The sequence below is a fragment of the Triticum dicoccoides genome, chromosome 3B (assembly GCF_002162155.2).
Source record: "Triticum dicoccoides isolate Atlit2015 ecotype Zavitan chromosome 3B, WEW_v2.0, whole genome shotgun sequence".
NCBI classification, from domain to species: Eukaryota; Viridiplantae; Streptophyta; class Magnoliopsida; order Poales; family Poaceae; genus Triticum; species Triticum dicoccoides.
In genome coordinates, this window is record NC_041385.1 from 633,443,509 (window position 1) to 633,465,772 (window position 22,264).

Genomic DNA, 22,264 nt, shown 5'->3' on the forward strand with positions numbered 1-22,264 from the left:
ACTGTGCGTCTAGGCGGATGGTAAAAGGAGACAAGGGACACGATGTTTTTACCCAGGTTCGGGCCCTCTCGATGAAGGTAAAACCCTACTCCTGCTTGATTAATATTGATGATATGGGTAGTACAAGAGTAGATCTACCACGAGATCGAAGTGGCTAAACCCTAGAATCTAGCCTATGGTATGATTGTTGTTCGTCCTATGGACTAAAACTCTCCGGTTTATATAGACACCGGAGAGGGCTAGGCTTACACAGAGTCAGTTACAATGGGAGGAGATCTTCATATCATATCGCCAAGCTTGCCTTCCACGCCATGGAAAGTCCCATCCGGACACAGGACGGAGTCTTCAATCTTGTATCTTCATAGTCCGGGAGTCCGACCAAAGGTCTTAATCCAGCCATCCGGACACCCCCTAATCCAGGACTCCCTCAGTAGCCCCTGAACCAGGCTTCAATGACGACGAGTCCGGCGTGCAAGTTGTCTTCGGCATTGCAAGGCGGGTTCTCTTGCAAATTCTCTGTATCCGTCGAATAGTGTCCGGCTTCTAGTGTGTGCTGTCCTCCTCGGCTTCTGTGCCCCATAATGACCATCTTCCACGCGTCAAACGAATGCGAAAAGCCAGGGGGTATTCTTTTCACTTAACCCCCCCCCCCCCGGTTGCGTTAATGAGCCGCCCATAAAAGAGACAGGGATTTAGATCCAACTCGCACCATCTTCCCTCCGCGAGTCTTCATCAGAGCGCCTCTGACAGAGATCCATTCCAACATGGCCAGTCGATGCCGCTCCTCCTCTTGCTCTTCCAGCCCTCGGCCCGGAGATTGGGGGCGGTGCTCCATCCCGCATAGCGAGTTAGTAGGGCTTCAGTCCAAGGGGCTTCTCCCCCCAACATATATGGTCCCTGTTCGAGCCTGGATTGCTGCCTATAGCGGCGGAGAGCAGGTGGAGGGCGTTCCCAATCCCTCTCAAGGAGAACGGGTATGCCTAGTCCCTTATTTGATGAGAGGACTAGGATTTCCAATTCATCCGTTTCTCCGAGGGTTGCTAGAGTTCTACGGCCTCCAGCTACATAACCTCACGCCCGCCTCCATTTTGCACATCGCGGGCTTCGTGGCCCTCTACGAGTTGTTCTTGGGTGTTGAGGCCCATTTCGCACTGTGGAAGAGGTTGTTTTGCCTTGTGCCCCATTCTCAGGAGGGGTTTATTTCTCAGGTGGGCTGTGCCGAACTATGGCGCATCGTCGGGACCGGATATCTATCCGGCACCCCAAAGAGGGCGTCCGAAGACTGGCCCTCGGAGTGGTTTTATATAGATGACGTCCCCCTGCCGGACCCTGTACGGATCGGACTCCCCGAGTTCAATAATGCCCCGTTGAAGAAGCGCCTGAGTTGGTGCCCACGGAAGCCTCAAAGGGAAGCTGATAGGGACGTCATGTACCTGATGAGCCGGATAAGGTTGTTGGCTCACTCTGGACTGACCATGATTAAGGTCATGGCCGTATGCATTACGCGAGGGGTGCAGCCTCTTCAATACAGAGGCCTCCCCATGTGGGATTTCAACGGGGAGGATGACGCAACCCGGTGCGGTCGCAAGGGGCCAGATTCGGCCGCCACTTTAACGAGAATCTTATCCGCTTTGTACAAGGGGGAAGAGGAAGAATTCCTCCGTGTCAACCCGGAAGGCGGATTCTCTATGTACAATCCTCCTAGTTGGGTGAGCGGACACTTTCACTTGCCTATCCGTTTGTGAAATTCCCGTAGTTGAGTACTTAGACTTAGTAATGTTCAAACGCAGGAGCTGCGCCAGGCTATGAAGGAAATAAACAGCCCTACCCACAACCCGAGGACCCGGGACGGCCCCTCGATCCGGACTCCCAAGAAGATCCGGACTTATGCATGGAGTTGATTGATGGACTATTTCATAAATTGAGCAAGGATAACTCCTTAGTGGCCATCACGGCCGACTATCCCGGACTACTTCCAGCCTCCAAGGTAACTAAGACCAAAATCCCACTATTCTAATGTTTTATCTTGCATGCCATGTACTAACAACGTTTCGCAGGGTAAATCCTTGAGGCGGAAGGCCGAGCCCGCGGTGGGCAGCCAACAAGGGCCGCTAAAGCCAGGCGGGCCAAAAAGAAGTGCGGACCGGATCGATATTCTGGCGCAACGTTATGGCGTGCGGATTTAATGCCTAGGGTTTATGCCCTTGAGTCTTACTAATGCTCATGATTTTCTTAGGAAGAAGAGAGCCCGCCGGACTATGTCCGCCGACCAAGGTTCGAGGCCCGGTCCGGAAGCGGAGGCGGACGCGGGACACACCTCGGGCACTCCTCCGACAGAGGGCGCCGACGGGCTATCTACCACCAATTCAGAGGTGGAGAGTGCCCTGAACCACAGGCGTCACCAGACTATTCTTCGTGACGCGTGTTTTTCCCCAGAGGCTTGGATGCCTTTAATACAGGAGATGTGTATCTCCGTGCTGCTCAAAATGGTCTAGCCAGAGCCACGGAGGAGTATGTGAAAGACATATAGGTGAGTAAAATTGAAGGTTATATATGTCAGTAGCCCTCGAGACTTGAAACAATGAAGATAACTGTGTGAAGGATCATGTGCTATGCAGTGTATTACAAAGAAGAACACACAATTGTCCCAGGAGCTCGAAGAGTGCAAGGCTCAGCTCGAGGCCGCATTGGCCACTTTAGAGAATGTCAAGGGGATGCCCGCATGTAATATGTGCTTTGAAAGGTACTTCCGTTTTGAAATGCAGCAGGCGTGCAACCATGACGATAATAATGCAGATGAGGCCAGAGTAAATCCGGACCAGCAACAACTTCTACGCCAACTAAAGGCTGGCGAGAGCGTGCTGACGAGGGTGAGGCAAGAGAAGAACAAGCTTCAAGACGCCAATACCCAGCTAGATGAGGAACTGGAAGATGTTTGTATTCAGCTGTCTTCTGCCGTGAAGGAGAATCGGCGACTTTGATGCGACATTTTTAGTAAGTGCTTGAACGAATCTTCAAAAAAAGAATTCAGCGAGGAAGTCGATTGACAGAGCTATGTCTGTAGGTCTGCTGACGGGTCATCCGGCAGAGGAAATGCCCGGTTCATTGGGAGACCTTCTTCCCGAGCTGTTGCAACTACACGAGCGAGTTTGGCAGGCAATGTAAAGCGGCATCCAGGCTATGTGGCCATCCCTTTCTGTGCCCGAAGTCCTTGAGGAGCTTGCCAAGAAGCTGGAGGGATTGTGGCAGCGCTTCCGATTGTGGAACATATCGGCTTTCCATCAAGGTGCCAGGGAGGCCTGGGCCATGGTGAAGACTCGATACACGAAGGCTGACCCAAACCACATGGCTGAGGTCGGCCCTACAGGTCCGGACGGAAAGGAGCTCCCAGTCAGCTTAGCATATGGCCAGGTGGAGCTGGCTGCAAAGTATTCCCTACAGGACTGTAAATTAGACCGCCTGTTGGATGGCATTGAAGAAGAATATGCCGAGTTGAATTGACTCTGTAAAAATGACATAAAAATGTCTTCTAGCCGAATTGTAGATCATTTGTCATTGCGGACCTTTTCGCTTTGACCTCTGGACCCTATAGTCCGGAGTGTGTCCGGATACCCTCTCGGTAAGAACCGAGGCATGCATGGAGACAAGGCGTAGGGGTCATAAGTGCTTTATCAGACAAGTGCCCAACTAGTTATGTTATATTACATGGTTAGTAAGAAACATCTTCCAGAGAGAATAGTTCCGTTAGGGGTTCCTTTCCCTCGGAGGCATGCCCTAAGGTGCATCTCCGAACTGCCGGAAAGAGCAGAAAAGCATCTAGGGGGAAATAAATGAATACGAAAGATCATATTTTAGTTCACCGACCGAATATTCCCTTAAGAACGCTAGCTTTCGGCTTCACCCAGTCTGAGGTACACATCTGGCTGACCCGGCAGTGACAATCGCAGAGGTGCTCCCTTTACCACCTAGCCGAACGAACGGGAACGTAGTGGTAAGCACAGGAGCCAGGCAACCCAGCTTGGCCAAAACTTAAGTCATATCGATGCATATAATGGTGTATAAAAGGTTCATGCGGAAGCATCACACATGTTTTGGGCATTAGGCCCGTTTTATATAAACTTCTTGGTAGAGAAGCCCCCAGGTATTATGGGCGCAGGTAGCACGTCGGGTATGTGCCAATATTGCACATGCAAGCCCCTAAGGGCTTGTGGAAAAAAAGGGGTAGGGAGAAGGAACAAAATCCCGGACTGCCAAAAATAAAAATAAAAAATAAAACAAAGGGACTAGGGAAGGAAATGAACATGGAGTCCGGCGCTAGGCGTAGAACCTTCGTAGGCATGCTGTGTTCCATGGGTTCGACTTGAGTTGGTTATCCGATGCGCATCGCAGACGGTACGCTCCGCCGGTCAGTACTTGGTCGATGATGAAGGGGCCCAACCATTTGGGCTTTAATTTATCCTTTTTCTTGTCCGGCAGGCGTAGAACTAGTTCGCCAACGTTATAGGTTTTGGCCCGTACTTCTCTGCTTTGGTATCTTCGAGCCTGCTGTTGATAGAATGCGGAACGAGCCTTTGCCACGTCACGCTCCTCTTACAATGCGTCCAAGCTGTCCTGCCGATCGAGCTCGGCTTCTCTTTCTTCGTACATGCGCACTCGAGGTGAGTCATGGATTATGTCACATGGCAGTACTGCCTCTGCGCCGTATACCATAAAAATGGTGTGAATCCGGTAGTGCGATTCGGCATGGTCCGCAACCCCCAGAGTACGGAGTCAAGCTCCTCTACCCAGTGCGTGTTAGATTCCTTGAGGGATCGCACTAGTCTGGGTTTGATGCCGCTCATAATGAGACCATTGGCCCGTTCGACTTGACCGTTAGTTTGAGGGTGATAGACTGAAGCATAGTCGAGCTTGATGCCCATGTTTTTGCACCAAAGTTTGACTTCATCGGCCATGAAGTTTGTGCTGTTGTCGGTTATGATGCTGTGGGGGACGCCGTAACGGTGTACGACCCCGGATATGAAGTCTATCACTGGTCCGGATTCGGCCGTCTTTACAGGCTTGGCTTCTATCCATTTGGTGAATTTGTCCACCATGACCAGTAGATATTTTTGCTTGTGGGTTCCTCCTTTAAGGGGTCCGACCATGTCAAGCCCCCAGACCGCGAAAGGCCAGGTAATGGGTATAGTTTGTAGGGCGGTAGGTGGCATGTGGCTTTGGTTGGCGAATAACTGGCAACCAACACATCGTTGCACTAAGTCCTGAGCGTCTGCCCGGGCTGTTGGCCAATAAAATCCGGTACGGAAGGCCTTGCTTACAAGGGCCCGGGCTGCGGCGTGGTGCCCACTGAGCCCGGCATGAATTTCAGCCAAAAGGTCTCGCCCTTCCTCTTCAGAGATACACCTTTGAAGGACTCCGGTTGTGCTTTTCTTGTAGAGCTCTCCCTCGTGGACTTTGTAGGCTTTAGATCGCCGCACTATGCAGCGGGCCTCGTTTTGGTCCTCGGGAAGTTCCTACCTAGTAGGTAGGCTAGGAATGGTTCTGTCCAAGGGGCAATGACTGCCATTATTTCGTGGTCTGACGGCGTTGTTTCATTGGCGGAGCCCCCAACTGTGTCAGAATGTTCGGTGAGGGGCAGTGTAGTTGTGTCCGGGCTATAGTTTCTGGATTCTCCTTCCCATGATACAGATGGCTTGAACAACCTTTATAGGAAGATGTTGGGAGGGACGGCCTCGCGCTTGGCGCCAATGCGTGCCAGCACGTCTGCTGCTTGGTTATTTTCCCGGGCTATGTGATGAAATTCGAGCCCCTCAAACCGAGCTGACATCTTTAAGATGGCGTTGCGGTAAGCTGCCATTTTTGGATCCTTGGTGTCGAAGTCTCCATTTATTTGGGATATTGCGAGATTTGAATCCCCGCAGACCTCTAGGCGCTGAATGCCCATGGAGACTGCCATTCGGAGGCCATGTAAAAGGGCCTGATATTCGGCTGCGTTGTTGGAATCCGTGTACATTATCTGGAGTATGTATTGGACTATGTCCCCGGTTGGGGACGTCAGAACAACGCCAACCCCCAGGGCAGCCAACATTTTGGAGCCGTCGAAGTGCATGATCCAGTTGGAGTATGCGTCGTATTCTTTAGGGAGTTCGGCTTCAGTCCATTCGGCGATGAAGTCGGCCAAAACCTGCGACTTAATAGCTCGCCTTGGCTTGTAGGTTATGTCGAACGGGAGGAGCTCGATGGCCCATTTGGCAATCCGGACCGTTGAGTCGCGGTTGTTTATAATATCATTAAGGGGTACTTCGGATGCCACTGTTATGGAGCACTCTTGAAAGTAGTGTCGCAGCTTCCGGGATGCCATGAACACCGCATATGCTATCTTTTGATAATGCGGGTACCGTGACTTGCATGGAGTTAGCACAGTGGACACGTAGTACACTGGTTTTTGGAGGGGGGACTTGTGTCCGTCCGCTTCTTGTTCGACGACAAGCACCGCGCTTACAACTTGATGGGTTGTCGCGATGTATAATAGCATTGGTTCGCCCGTGTTGGGCGCGACCAGGACCGGATTTGTTGCCAGTATGGCTTTTATTTCTTCGAGTCCGGCCGTGGCGGCATCCGTCCACTCGAAGTGGTCGGTGCGCCGCAAGAGGCGATAGAGGGGTAATGCCTTTTCTCCTAAGCGGGAGATAAAGCGGCTTAGAGCCGCCACACATCCTGTCAGTTTTTGTATTTGCTTGAGGTCCTTTGGGGTATCCAATTGTGACAGAGCTCGGATCTTGGCTGGGTTTGCTTCAATTCCTCTACCGGATACGATGAAGCCCAAGAGCTTTCCGGCTGGTACGCCGAAAACGCAATTTTCCGGGTTGAGCTTAATGTCATATGTTCGGAGATTGTCGAACGTGAGCCTCAAGTCGTCTACTAGAGTATCGACATGTTTTGTTTTGACGACCACGTCATCTACGTATGCTTCGACTGTTTTGCCGATCTGGTTGGCCAGACATGTCTGAATCATGCGCTGATATGTTGCGCCGGCGTTTTTGAGCCCGAAGGGCATCGTGTTGAAGCAGAATGGGCCGTATGGGGTGATGAATGCCATTGCGGCTTGGTCTAACTCTGCCATCTTGATTTGATGGTAGCCAGAGTATGCATCGAGGAAACATAATGAGTCGTGTCCTACGGTGGCGTCGATGATTTGATCAATTCGGGGGAGTGGGAAAGGGTCCTTTGGACATGCCTTGTTTAGGTCTTTGAAATTGACACATAGACGCCAAGATTTGTCCTTCTTTGGTACCATCTCCAGGTTTGCTACACAGTCTGGATGTTTTATGTCTCTGATGAATCCGGCTTCCAGCAGCTTTGCTAGTTCCTCTCCCATGGCTTGTCTCTTGGGTTCGGAAAAATGCCGTAGGGTCTGCTTGATGGGTTTAAACCCTTTTATGATGTTCAGGCTGTGCTCGGCCAGCCTGCGTGGGATTCCTGGCATATCCCAGGGGTGCCAGGCGAAAATGTCCCAATTTTCTGGCAGGAAGTCTCTGAGTGCGGCGTCTACATCGGGTTTTAATTGTGCCCCGATGGAGGCCGTTTTTGTAGGGTCCGTTGGATGGACTTGGAATTTGACTATTTCGTCCACTGGTTTAAAAGAGGTGGACTTGGATCTCTTGTCTAGTATCACATCGTCCCTGTCCACCATAGAGCGCAATGCCGTTAATTCCTCGGCCGCTAGGGCCTCAGATAATGCCTCCAGGGCCAGTGCGGCTGTCTTGCTTTCAGCGTGGAGCGCTGTCTCCGGATCACTTGCGAGAGTGATGATTCCGTTGGGCCCGGGCATTTTGAGCTTCATGTACCCGTAATGGGGTATGGCTTGGAAAATTGTAAATGCTTCTCGCCCTAGCAGAGCGTGGTATCCGCTGCTGAACGGGGCCACTTGAAACATGACCTCCTCGGATCTGTAATTGTCCGGCGTGCCGAACACCACATCCAGTGTGATTTTTCCTGAATAGCACGCTTCCCGGCTTGGGATTATTCCCCTAAAGTTGTGTTTCTTCGCTTAATGCGGCTCCAGTCAATTGCCATCCATGAGTACCTTTGTAAGTCGGAAGCCGTCCACTATCGGTCTGAGGACCAATGCGGCTGGTGCTCGGGCTGTCCGGAATTTAGGTTCGTCACTGGCATTAAAGGTGATAGACGTGTCACTCCATGGGTTTATTGTTGCTACTTGGTAGACTTCGGCAAGGTTGCGGAGCGTTCGTTTCCTTGCATTGTTTGATGTGAAGGTCTCGAAGACTATCAACACCGTACTGGGGAGGTATTCTTCGGGTGCTGGAGTTAAAAGCTCCTCGCCACTTCTGGCCACCTGCCGTAGTATCCAACATGCTCTGAGGCTGTGCGTTGGTGTGGCTTTCCCTGAATTATGAATTTCATAGGGTCCATTGAGCCATCCTTCCAGTACGGTCCCGTACCCTGTAGAGGGTTTTTGTTTTTTGATCTTTGGCTCAGATGCCTGGCGATAATGCGCCCTTTTGTTTCGGACTCGTGTTATATTCGGGGCCGGATTGTCCCAGAATTTATCTTCAGTTTTCCGAATGCTTTCAGTCGCACAGTACTTTCGTACTATGGATGTCAAGTCGGTGAATCGTGTAATTTCGCGGCGACTTATGGCGTTGAGGATTCCAATGTCCGTGCAGTTCTTAAAGAAGAGTGAAATTGCTTCTTTCTTACGGCAGTCCTTTATCCTGTTCATAACCAGGAGGAATCTGGCCCAGTAGTGGTGTACTGTTTCTCCGGACTCTTGCCATATTGGGGATAAATCCCGTATAGTTGGGTGGGCGGGTGGAATTAAATCCGGAACCCTGCCCGATGTAAGATTCAGGGGCCGAGCGGTTTCCGAATTCGGAAGCTTGCTTTCTCGGATATTATTCAATGAATTGGGCCTGCTGCCTGACTTTAGGTTCAAGGTTTGGGCGACACCCTCCCCTCCGCAGGTATCCAGCTTGGAGGGATCGGGAATCCAGACGCATCTGGTCCTTAGGGTGGGCGAAGACTCGCCGCATTGTTCTTCCGCCACTTCGACGTGGTGGGTAATCTGGGGAGAGTCAATCTCTCTCTGATCGGGTTTAAGCCCAATCTGGTCATAATCGGTAGCAACTCCCAGGGCCGCGATGCGATCCAAGAGCTCGTTCAGGGAGAAGAGCTCCATCGGATCTAACTGCTCGGCAAGCTCTGAGCTGATGTGAAGATTGCTTTCGATGGCCTGAGAGGTCATCGTCGGTGCGACGGCCGGACAGGCGGTCATCAAAAACCTGTGTAGCCGGAGAGTTTGGCCGAAAGCCAAAGCTCCTTTAGCAACGACGCCATCTTTAAAAACGGGATGCAGCATCCTTCCTGATGGTGCCGACACAGCGGAACTCTCAATGAAAGCACCAATGTCGGTGTCAAAACCGGCGGATCTCGGGTAGGGGGTCCCGAACATTGCGTCTAGGCGGATGGTAACAGGAGACAAGGGACACGATGTTTTTACCCAGGTTCGGGCCCTCTCGATGGAGGTAAAACCCTACTCCTGCTTGATTAATATTGATGATATGGGTAGTACAAGAGTAGATCTACCACGAGATCGAAGTGGCTAAACCCTAGAATCTAGCCTATGGTATGATTGTTCTTCGTCCTATGGACTAAAACTCTCCAGTTTATATAGACACCGGAGAGGGCTAGGGTTACACAGAGTCGGTTACATTGGGAGGAGATCTTCATATCGTATCGCCAAGCTTGACTTCCATGCCAAGGAAAGTCCCATCCGGACACGGGACGGAGTCTTCAATCTTGTATCTTCATAGTCCGGGAGTCCGGCCAAAGGTCTTAGTCCGGCCATCCGGACACCCCCTAATCCAGGACTCCCTCAGGCGGCGAGGTAGAGTACCAAGGGCTCTTGTGGGCGTGGGGCTACCATCACCGGTGGGCTGGTTAGGTATCTCTTGAGGTCTTGGAATGCCTTGTCGGCCTCTTCAGTCCATTCAAAGGGCCCCTTTTTCTTCATCAATTGGAAGAAAGGCAGCGCCCGCTCCCCCAACCTGGAGATGAAGCGCCCCAGTGCAGTCACGCGCCCAGTGAGCTTCTGCATCTCTTTGAGGGTCTTTGGCAGGCTCATGTCCTCGACCGCCTTGACCTTTTCTGGGTTGGCCTCGTTGCCTCGATGGGATACGAGGAAACCCAAGAGCTTGCCCGAGGGGACTCCAAACACACACTTCTCCGGGTTGAGCCTCAGGCTCACTGCGTTGAGGCTTGCAAAGGTTTCCTCCAGGTCTTGTATCAGGTTCTTGGCCTCGCGAGACTTTACTACAATGTCGTCGACGTAAGCCTCCACGTTCTTCCCGAGTTGCGGGCCCAAGGTGATGTGCATGAGCCGCTGAAAGGTTGCCCCCACGTTGCGCAGTCCGAAGGGCATGCATGTATAGCAGTATACCCCACATGGGGTCAGGAAGGCCGTCTTCTCCACGTCTTCCACCGCCATCTTGATCTGATGATACCCGGAGAAGGCATCCAAGAAGCATAACAGGTCACACTCAGTGGTGGAATCGACGATTTGATCGATGCGTGGGAGCGGGAAAGGATCTTGTGGGCACGCTTTGTTGAGGTTGGTGAAGTCGACACACATGCGCTCCTTCCCTCCCTTCTTGGGTACCACCACCAGGTTGGCCAACCAATCTGGATATCGAACCTCGCGAATGACCCCCGCGGCTTCTAGCTTGCGGGTCTCCTGGACGATGAAGGCCTGTTTTTTGGTGGACTGCCGCCTTGCTTTCTGCTTTACGGGGCGCACATTGGGTCACACGTTGAGGTGGTGCTCGATCACGCCCCGTGGGATCCCTGCCAGTTGATCGGGCTCCCAAGCGAACACCTCCTTGTTTGCACACAGGAATCTGACCAGGGCTTCCTCCTGCTCGGGCCCGAGGTGGGCGCTTATGGTGAAAGTGGCGCTGGTGTACCCGTCCTCGTCGACGGGTATCTGCTTGGTATCCGCCTTGTCTTGGGTGAACAATTGTTTTTTCTTGGCAGGTGCAGCCCCCTTAGGCTCTGGGGCCCCCACGTTGGCGGGCTGTGCTGGCGCCGCCGTCTTGAAGGCGGGCTGGAGCGCTCGCAGCGCGTCCCCGATGTCCCCAGGCACGGTGAGGACTCCGGTGCTCCCGGGCATCTTCATGAGGTTGTATGCCGGGTGAGTCGCGGCCATGAATTGGGCCAGCACCGGGTAGCCGAGGATGGCATTGTAGGGGAGGCCGATGAGGGCGATGTCGAAATCGACCAGCTCCGTGCGGAAATTGTCGTAGGTGCCGAAGGTCACTGGGAGCCGGATCTGTCCCAAGGAACTGGATGACCCGCCCCCGATTCCCATGAAGGGCTGGCTTGGCCGCAGCCGCCCCCGGGGTATGCGGAGGAGGTCGAAAGTTTCGACTGAAAGCACGTTGAGGCCCGCGCCACTGTCGATGAGGGTCCTGGTGACAGCCACCTGGCAGATGGTGGGGGTGCACAACATCGGGAGCGCACCCGAGCAAGCTGAGTTGGAGGGGTGGTCTTCCGAACTGAAGGCTAACCTGGCCTGCGGCTCCGGCCAGTCCAGGGAAGCCCCTTGCCGCACGGAGGTGGCGCCGACCTGGCAGATGAACGGCTTGACATGGTGACTGGAGGGCGGCGCCTGCGAGCCGCCCAGGAGGGCCGCGACAACCGGGGAGGCCGGAGCGGCGTGGCGGGCGAGGAAGAGGTCGCACGGCCTTCCCCAAGAGGCCACGGAGGGATGCAGGTGCGATATTCGTTGCTCGCTCCCCGCCGGGCCTGTGGCGGTGTTGACGGCGGGCGACGGGGAGCGAATAGGGCGCGCGCCGACGGGAGCCGTCCGGGCGACTCGAGCGGCACGAGCAGCCCGACGAGCGTCAACCATGGACGCGACGGTCGGAGAAGAGCAGGGCGACGGAAGACGAATTCCGGCAGACCCCCTACCTGGCATGCCAAATGTCGGATTTAGGGTTCCGGCAGACCCTTGAGTTTCGAACACTGGGGTGCGCACGGAGGTTTCGCCTTCTACCTACCTGTTCCACGCCGAATCGCTAGGATCTAAACTACGAGAAGAGGAACACAAGAGACACAGGGTTTATACTGGTTCAGGCCACCATTGTTGTGTAATACCCTACTCCAGTGTGTGGTGTGGTGGATTGCCTCTTGGGCTGATGATGAACAATACAAGGAAGAACAGCCTCGCGAGGGACTGTTCTTGTGGTGGTGTTGTCGCTTTGGAAGGGTTGATTCTAGATGCCTATCTTATCCCCTCGATCTCCCTACCCTGTAGGTTGCCAGTCCTATTTATAGGCGAAGGCCCTGGGCCACTTCCCAAATATTGAGCGGGAAGGGCGCCAACAATTGGCCAATTTGAAGGGGAACATCTAGTACACTTATCCTGACTAAAGTTGGTCCTCGCCTGTCAAAGGCTCTGGTGGTGACGCCGACTTGGGCTCCACGGTGACCTCCATCCTACCGTTGGACTGGTCTTGGTCTTGTTACACCAAAATGGATGCATTTGCTTGATGCTCTCGCCTGCGCTTGCTCCCCTTGCACCAAAGAGGAAAGAAGGATACTGCACGGGCTGGCGCCCGTCCGGCGCCCTTGGTCGTCATGGCTTGCGTCATGGGCACCTCGCGAGGTACTCCGCCTTGAATTCTCCGCCTCCTCATGAGCCAGCCTGACGAGGCCGTGCCTGAGGAAGCTCCTTGTCGTCCGCCCCGTGAGGCTTGGCCCCTCGCTAGGGTCTTGAGTTTGTGTTGATGAAGATGGGCCGTGCTGGGCCCCCTTTGAACCACGCCGCAGGCCGCAGGCAGGCAAGTCTTGGGACCCCCGTTCCCAGAACGCCGACACATGCGGCCTGGGAATGATGCAGCCCTCGGGGCGCTCCCAGCTGGAAATGAAACTTGAAAGATGTCACCTGATAGTGTTGACGAGGAAGGGGTGTTGAAGTAGCAGACGTAGCAGGCTACGGGAGCCGATCTTCATGAGCCCCCAGGCCAAGGAGCCTCGGGGGGCTCCGGAGGCGCCGGTGGCTCCTCGCAAACCATCTCCATCTCCGCCAGGACTGCGGAACGCGTGGCCTCCTGAGCCTCCAGGATGCTCCTCATGAGGCGCTGGCGCACCGCGGCCGCGTTCGGCAAACCGTAGGGCATGCGAATGTAGCTGTGGGGTGGGCCTTCGCAGCGCCCCACGCGTGAGGGCTAGAAGTGCTCCTGAGAGGCGGCCCGGTTGAGCCTTGGGATGTCGACGCAGACGCGTAGCCCACCATCCTCGCCTGGATGGGGAGCTGCAGCGGGTAAGCGGCGGCTGCCACTCATGACTCTTGACTCCTGCAACTCCTGTGTGACCTGACTGACGAACTCCTGAGGGTTTGGCCCTCCTTGATTTGCTCCTTCCTGAGGGAAACGTGCTCTGAAACACGCCTCCAAGTGGTGCCCAATCGCCTCCCTCGTGACCTTAGCAAGGTCGGGGGCCCTCCAGGGGGGAGCCCCCAAGCCCTGCTTGAGGAGGGCGTCGGGCGCGCCTCCCTATGCGATAGAAGGAGGTGCCCCCTGAGCAGGCGCGGGCCCCGAGGGGCCTGCCTCCTGAGGGGTCGGGCCTGGCGATGTCTTCTTCTTCTTGGGAGCGGCTTCAGGGAGCCTCCCGCTCCCGCGATCTGGGTCTTCAAGTGATGCAGCCTGAAAAGCTCGTTCCAGGGAGCACACTGCGTCTCTTTCTTCACAGGGCACCGTGATGACTCCACCGCTTCCTGGCATCTTGAGGATGTTGTAGCCGTGATGAGTCACGGCCATGAACTTGGCGAGAGCTAGGTAGCCGAGGATGGTGTTGTATGCAGGCGGATGTGGGCGACGTCGAAGTCAATGAGCTCGGTGCGGTAGTTGTTGCGGGCCCCGAAGGTGATAGGGAGGCGGACCTGCCCGATTGGGACTGTGGAGTCGTCGATGACTCCAGAGAAAGGCTTGGTTAGCTGAAGCTGATCGTAAGGCACTTGGAGATTGTTGAATGTCTTTACGGACAGGACGTTGAGCCCTGCCCCGCCGTCGATGAGGGTCCTGGTGACTTGCACGTTACTGATGACTGGGGAGCAAAGAATTGGGAGGACTCCGGCTGTGGCCGCGCACTTGAGCTGATCCGCTGAGCTGAACGTGATGGCGCACGCCGACCACCTGGGGGGGCGCGTGGCTTCAAGCTTGGGGAGGACTGCATTCACTTTGCGGGTGAACTGCTTGAAGATGCGTTGAGAGGCTGGGGCCTGAGCTCCGCCTAAGATGTAGGCGACCGCGCGTGGCTCCTGGAAGCCCCCAGCCCCCTCGTCCTGATGACGGTCCTCGTTTCTCCTTGGCTGCGGAGGCAGTGGAGGGAGGCCTGCGTTTCCTTGTGGGCGATCCTCGCGAGGCTGATCCCTCTAGTCTCCCTCGCGAGGCTGATCCTGCCAGCGATCCTCGCGAGGTCGGTCGCGCCACCCTTGGCGAGGGCCGCGGTCTTCCCAGCATCCTGCGTTCCTTCCTCCTCCTTGGCCGTAGCCACGATCATTGCGGTCGGGGCGCCGGACGACCCTTCCTTCTCGCATGGCTCGGAGCTCTTGGCATTCGTTGGTGTTGTGGGTGTGGAGGTCGTGGTACACACAGTACCGGGTGCCCTTGAAAGACTCGGGCTGATCTCTGCCCCACTAGGTGTCTGGTTCTGCCGTGAGCACGGCAGCCCCCTTGCGCTTCACGTCCTTGGCCTTGGATTTCTTCTCTTCTGGGTCTGCGGCTGGCAGCTCGAGAAGGGAAAGGCGCCCTTCCTCAGCCCTGGCGCACTTGGTTGCCAGGTTGAACAGCTCCAAGGAAGTGCACAGATCTTCATGCATCGCTAGATCCTCCTTCATCTTGACGTCACGCACGCCGTCGGAGAAGGCTGAGATGATGGCCTCCTCGGTCACCCTGGGAATCTTGAGTCATGCACTGTTGAAGTGCTGGATGTACTTCTGCAGGGTCTCCCTTGGTTGCTGCTTGATGCGGCGCATGTCGCTCACGGTAGGTGGCCGGTCGCGAGTACCTTGGAAGTTGGCGATGGAACGGGTGCGCATCTCGTCCCAGGAGGAGATCGTGCCTGGGGCCAGGTTCAGGAGCCAGGTGCGGGCCCCGTGCTTGAGTGCCATGGGAAACCAGTTCGCCAGGACCTTCTCATCCCCGTTGGCAGCTTCGATGCCCAGCTCGTAGAGCTGGAGGAACTCCGCAAGGTCGGCCGTGTCGACATAGCGAGGGGGCAGGTCTGGCTTGAACTTGCAGGGCCACGCGACGCTGCGCAGCTCGGTGGTGAAGGTGCGGCAGCCTGCTATGGCCACCGGAGGCCTCTAGTGATGAGGAGCTTGGTCTTGCGGGCCCCCATGCGCTGCAGCTGGGAGCAGCACAGGGTCTTGGCGCGCCGGAGCAGGAGCATGGTCGCGACGGACCGGAGCAGGGAGCACTCGGGCAGCTTCTTGGGGGCGAGGAACCTCTTGGCAGCTCCGCTCTTGCTGCACTGGCACCGGACAGGGTGGGTTCCGTCCAGGGGCCACGCACCTCGGGGCCAGGGCACCTTCTTGAGGGGGAGGCGGCTAAGGCACCCCCGGAGCTTCATTGCCCGCGCAGGGCGGGGCACGGTGCAGCGAGAAGGACGGCGTGAGGGAGCCCCCTGCGGCGCAGACGAGCTCGGCGACGCGGTCGTGCCATTCTTCGTAGACGTCGTCGACCGGGCGGTAGCGCAGGAGCTCGTTTGCCACGATGAGCGCAACCCGAGCCTCCATGGCCGCGCGGGGCGCGCGGGACGAAGAACCGGCCGGGGCGAGCGAGGGAGTGGCAGTGCGGCCGTCTCGCCTCATGGATGGATGTTGCGATGATGCCTGTTATTCGTTTCCCGCCGGGCCAGTGGCAGTGTTAACGGCGGGCGATGGGGAATGCCGGGGGTGGCCACCGACGGGGGCCCTCTGGGCGACGCGGGAAGTGAGAGCAGCTCGGCGCTCGGCGCGGGCCCGACGAGCGTCTGACATGGACGTGATGGTCGGTGAAGAACAAGGCGGTGGAAGACAAATTCCGGCGCACCCCTACCTGGCGCGCCAAATGTCGGATTTGGGGTTCCAGCAGACCCTCTAGATTCGAACACTGGGGTGCACGCGGAGATTTAGCCCTCTGCCTACCTGCATCTCACCGCCTCGCTATGAACTAAGCAATCAAAGGAACAACACAAGAGACACAGAGTTTATACTGGTTCAGGCCACCATTGTGGTGTAATACCCTACTTCGGTGTGCGGTTTGGTGGATTGCCTTTTGGGATGATGATGATGAACAATACAAGGGAGAACAGCCTCGCGAGGGTCTGTTCTTGGCTGGTGCGATGAACTGCTAGGGGGAGTTCAGTCGCTCTCTCTACTGGTTTCTAGGTGAGGATCCCATCCTGCCTCTACTTGTGGTGGCTAGTCCTATTTATAGGCAAAGGCCCAGGGCCTCTTCCCAAATATTGAGCGGGAAGGGCGCCAACAATTGGCCATTTTGAAGGGGAACATCTAGTACACTTATCCTGACTAAAGTTGGTCCTTGCCAGTCAAAGGCTCTGGTGGTGACGCCGGCTTGGGCTCCACGATGACTTCCATCCTGCCGTCCTGCTGGTCTTGGTCTTGTTGCACCGAAATGGATGCCTTTGCTTGATGCTCTCGCCTGCGCTTGCTCCCTTTGCACCAAAGAGGAAAGAAGGACACTGTGCGGGCTGGCGCCCGCCTAGCGCCCTTGGTCGTCATGGCTTGCGTCATGGGCACCTCGCGAGGTACCCCGCCTTGATCTCTCCGCCTCCTCGCGAGCCAGCCTGACGACGCCGTGCCTGAGGAAGCCTTCTGTCGTCCGCCCCGCGAAGCTTGGCCCCTCGCGAGGGTCTTGAGCTTGTGCCGATGAAGATGGGCCATGCTGGGCCGCCCCTTGAGCCACACCGCAGGCCGCGGGCAGGCAAGTCTGGGGACCCCCGTTCCCAGAACGCTGAAACCTAGATAAGGGGGTATCCGGACAGCCGGACTGTTGAAAGTGCAACTATCCCTAGGTGGTTTTGGTAATTCATAAAAACATATAGCTCATTGAGCTAATGCTATTCCAAGACATATATTTCAGGAAAGATCAATGAATGGCATGGCATGGATGATGAAAGTGGATCCCTCAAAATACTAAGGACAAAGGATTGGCTAATGCTCAAAAGCTCAAGACTCTTCATTTTATATTTTAATGATCCAAGATCACATTGAGTCTATAGGAAAAGCCAATACTATCTAGGAGGGATGAGGTGTTGCTTAAAGAGCCTCTTGCTTCATGTGCTTAGTGATATGCTCCAAAAACACTCAACTACTTTCTCACATTCACAAATGACCTAAACCCAAAGCCAAAATCGGTCACACCGATTCTTCCGATCCGGCGCCACCGAGTTCAAATGTCATAGCCACTGCCACAAACCCTAGGCAAATCGGTCCTACCGATAGGGATCTCGGTCTCACCGAGATGGGATTGTAATCTCTCTGTTTCCCTTCGTAACGTTTCGGTCAAACCGAAGTGAGCGATCGGTCCCACCGAGATTGCAATGGAAACTCTCTGTTTCCCTTTTGTAACATTTCGGTCTCACCGAAAAGAGCAAATCGGTCCCACGAGTTTACCTGACCAACTCTATGGAAAGCTTATTACCAAAATTGGTCTCACCGAGTTTGTGTAATCCGTCTTACCGAGATTACGATATGCCCTAACCCTAACCGAATTGGTCTCACCGAGTTGCATGTCAGTCCCACCGAAAATCACTAACGGTCACTAGGTTTACTAAATCGGTCCGATCGAGTCTGTTGAATCGGTCCCACCGAGTTTGGTAAATTGTGTGTAACGGTTAGATTTTGTGTGGAGGCTATATATACCCCTCCACCTCCTCTACAAAAGTGGTAACCCCACTTGAGCTTAAACGATGAGTATGACCTATGATCAAATGTTTATCATTTGACTCCTAAGTCAATATACTCATATATAGATGACCTAGTCATCGCCAATTGTTTGATAGATGCAAGAATTGGTTGTGCATGCTTTGCCACATATTTCATTTGCCATCTTATTGTGTGAGCATGCTGATTGCATATTTTACTCATTCAAGGACATCCACTTGTTGTTTTGATTGATTGATTCTTCCTTCTTTTGGCCAAGTGGATGTACAAGAATGCCTAAGAACTTTCTCTAGCTATCTATGCTCTTCTCATCTCAAACTCTATTCATGCTACATCACAAAAAATTAGATCAAGTCAGATTCGAACCACTCTGCGTGAGGAGCACTCGAAGTCCCCGATTTGTCATAGACTTAAACTTGCAAAACTTGTTTGTGATTCTCGGTCTGACCGATTCCTCCATTTCGGTCCTACCGAGATTACTAAGTCGATCTAGGTTTTCAATCTCGGTGCAACCAATTTGAACTTTTCGGTCTCACCGAGTTGCTATCACTAAACACAGTTATGCATCTTGGTGCCACCAAGTTGTTCCACTCGGTCACACCGACAAGGTCGGGCTAAATATAGTCACGGGCAAAAATTTGGAAACTTCTCCGAACCCCGTCGCCCGCGCAATAGCTCGCTCTACCTCCAAGGTCTCCGGATCGTCTCCTCGTCGCCAGCCGCCTCCTGTCGCTGGTCTCCGCCGCCGTCAACGGAATTCAAACCTGCCGTTGCCGCCGTAGCGAGTTCATCGCCAAGCTAGGGTATGGACTCAATCATTGTGCTATCCTCGTCCGATTCCTAGCACATTGTGTTCATATTGATTCTTGCCACGATTGAAACACTCCAATCCAGTCAATGCAATCTGTAGATTAGATGAGATTTGAAAATTTAGGGTTAGGTTTCCGCCGAAACCATCTCGGACCCACCGAGTTGAAAAACTCGGTCCCACCGATTTGGCTTATGCCATTGCACTAGTAACTCTCGGTCTGACCGAGAATTGCTAATCGGTGCGACCGATTTTAGGACTTTGTGAAACCCTAGCAGTCTCGGTGCCACCGAACTGTGACTCGGCCCAACCGAGTTCATCAGTTTAGGTTCCAAAACTGCTTCGGTATCACCGAGTTTGAAAATCGGTTGATCTGAAATGCTTTCTGTGGAAAACTAAAACTGAATTTTTGAATCATTCTTCTGCAAAAATCTCTGCATTTTGTGATGCTCATCTACTCCATCTCATCTATAACTCTTCACCGGGTCAGCAGTCAGAATTTGCAGCATGTCAGACTAGAGTGATAGTCAGAACAGGTCAGAAAGGCAGATGCAAATGAGTGAGGGCACTAGTCCCTCCAGCACTTCAGATGAAGGTAGCAGGAGCACTCCTAGCAACCTGCCTAAGGCTGCTACCAGCCAAAGGAAGAAGAGAACCTCAGACTCTGAAGATGAGGATTATAGAGCTGAAGAAGATGAGGCTACTTCCAAAAAGGTAGTGCTCAAGAAGGTGCTCAGTTCAACTGCAGCAAAGCCAGGCATGAAGATTGAAAGGCCTGCAGGAAGACAACCAATGTCCAAAGCCAGAGCATCAACTCAACTGCCAGAAAAGTCTGATCCCATAGAGCCAACTGCTGAGGTAAAGAAAACGAAGGAAAGGGTCAAGAAGACCATGGCCAGAGTTTTTGGGTATCCCTACATGATGGAAGAAGAAGAAGAACTTGCTGCACCAGCACCAAAGGCACCAAAGCTTATGGGAGATGCTATTAGATTAGGGGCTGCATGATCAAAGCCCAAGGAAGCACCCAAAGCTGCCCCCAAGGCCAAGTCTGCACCAAAGAGGAATACCAGGAGTATTCCAGCTGCTGAGAAGAACAAGGCCCCAGTACCAGAGGTTGCAGAGGAGGAAGATGAAGAAGGACAAGTTCTGAGGAAGCTCAAGCCCAAGATACCAGACCATAATGATGCTCATCCTGTAGCTGAGGACATGAACATGAGAAAGGATTCAGGGTTGAGGCTATGGAGAATGGCAGATCCATATGCCACAATGAGAAGGACTGCTGTTGATTACAGGTTCCATACAAAGGAACAGCAGGACTTCTATGAGACAATCTTGTTGGACAAAAAGCCCATTGTGTGTGATATGAGGTGGGTCGACTGGACCTACATGAAGGAAAATGAACAACACTATCCAGGAGTGCAAGACAGTTTTGTTGCTTGTGGAGTTGCAGAATTTGTTGGGCAGAAGCTCACAAACTGGAATGATGAACTTATAATGCAATTCTGCTCCACAACACACTTCTATTCAGATGGGAGGATAGTTTGGATGTCTGAAGGTACAAGGTACCAATCAACTGTTGAGGAGTGGGCAAATCTGATAAATGCCCCAAAGGAAAAAGAAGATGACCTGGATGTATATCCCAAGAAGAAAATGGGACACAATACCATGGCACATATGTACAAGGAGATCCCAGACAAAGCCCTAGAGACTTTCTCTTTTGGATCAGTCCACTTTCTTCTGTCAGGGGTGCCTACAATTAACTGGATCCTAAGGCACACTCTATTGCCCAAGTCTGGTGACCACAACATGATCAGAGGACATGCAATCAACATGTTGCATTTGTTTGATGTTCCTCAGAAATTCAAGGTCATGAGCCTTATAGTAGAAACCATTAAGAGGACTGCAGCAGATCATAAGAGGAGTTATGGATATGCCCCTCAGATTCAAGAGTTGATTAACTCAAAGATGGGCACAAGCAAATATCTATTGGATAGGGAACATTTTCCTCTCTATCCAGACTTTGAGGACAATGAGGTTGTCATGAATGAGGATGATCCATCATCAGTTCAAGCTCAAGAGAAGAAAGAGAAGGCAAGGAACGAGAAGGCTGCCAAGATGCCAACTCAAGAGGAGGCATCTGAGTATTTCTTGAAGAACAAGCAGGAGCAGCTTGGTTACTTGATACCATCAACACTGAGGATTGAGAAGGGGCTGGCCACCTTAACTCAGAATTAGGAAAGCTTGGAAAGAATCATGGAACAAAAATTCTATGATCTTGATGTCAAGGTAACTGAGATTCAGTCAGTTGTGGAGCAGCTGCAGGAAGACATGCAGGAGAGGAAGGGCAAGACTACCACTAATGTATTTGCCAGAGTGCCTAGAGCTCAGAGGTCAGCAGCAGTGCCAGTGCCAGACACAAGAGCAACATCATCTACACCAGCCACAACTCCTTCAGCTCCAGTGCAACCAGCTCCAGCACCAGCTCCTCCAGCTCCCTCTACATCAATTGAAGCCTTCATCCATGGAGCCATCTCTACACCACCAACTGAAGACCAAGCCTGAGAGACGATCTAGCACTATGCATTTTCTATGAACTTTTTGGTAACTTGTTGCCAAAGGGGGAGAAAAATGTATAGATCATAGGCTTCGAGACAGAGATTGGCTGTCTTTTGTTCTCTCTTGTCTTCTTGGTTAAACTTGTTTGTTTTTGATTGCTTGAGATACTTAGCTATTCTTGTGAGACATTGATGATCATGTGTTTGATCATAAGCTACACTTATGCATGTTTGATGATATTATCTTATCTATCCTATGTGATCATTCACTTTGCTTGGTGATGAGTGCATGTATTCAATCTTTATCATTTTGAGCGCTCCACCAAGATGTATGTGACATGGAAGAGTAACCCATGAGCCTAATTCCTTGTGCATTTGCAGTACAAAGCAAATCCTAAACTATGCACAAATTTAGGGGGAGCTCTTGCTTATCACATACTTCTCAAAGCGACGATGTTTTTCAATCTTATTATCATTTGTCGAAGCTTTGATCTATATGTTGTCATCAATTACCAAAAAGGGGGAGATTGAAAGTGCAACTATCCCTAGATGGTTTTGGTAATTCATCACAACATATAGCCCATTGAGCTAATGCTATTCCAAGACATATATTTCAGGAAAGCTCAATGAATGGCATGGATGATGAAAGTGGATCCCTCAAAATACTAAGGACAAAGGATTGGCTCAATCTCAAAAGCTCAAGACTCTTCATTTTATATTTTAGTGATCCAAGATCACATTGAGTCTATAGGAAAAGCCAATACTATCAAGGATGGATGAGGTGTTGCTTCATGAGCCTCTTGCTTCATGTGCTTCGTGATATGCTCCAAAAACCCTCAACTACTTTCTCACATCCACAAATGACCTAAACCCAAAGCCAAAAGCGGTCACACCGATTCTTCCTATCCGGTGCCACCGAGTTCAAATGTCATAGCC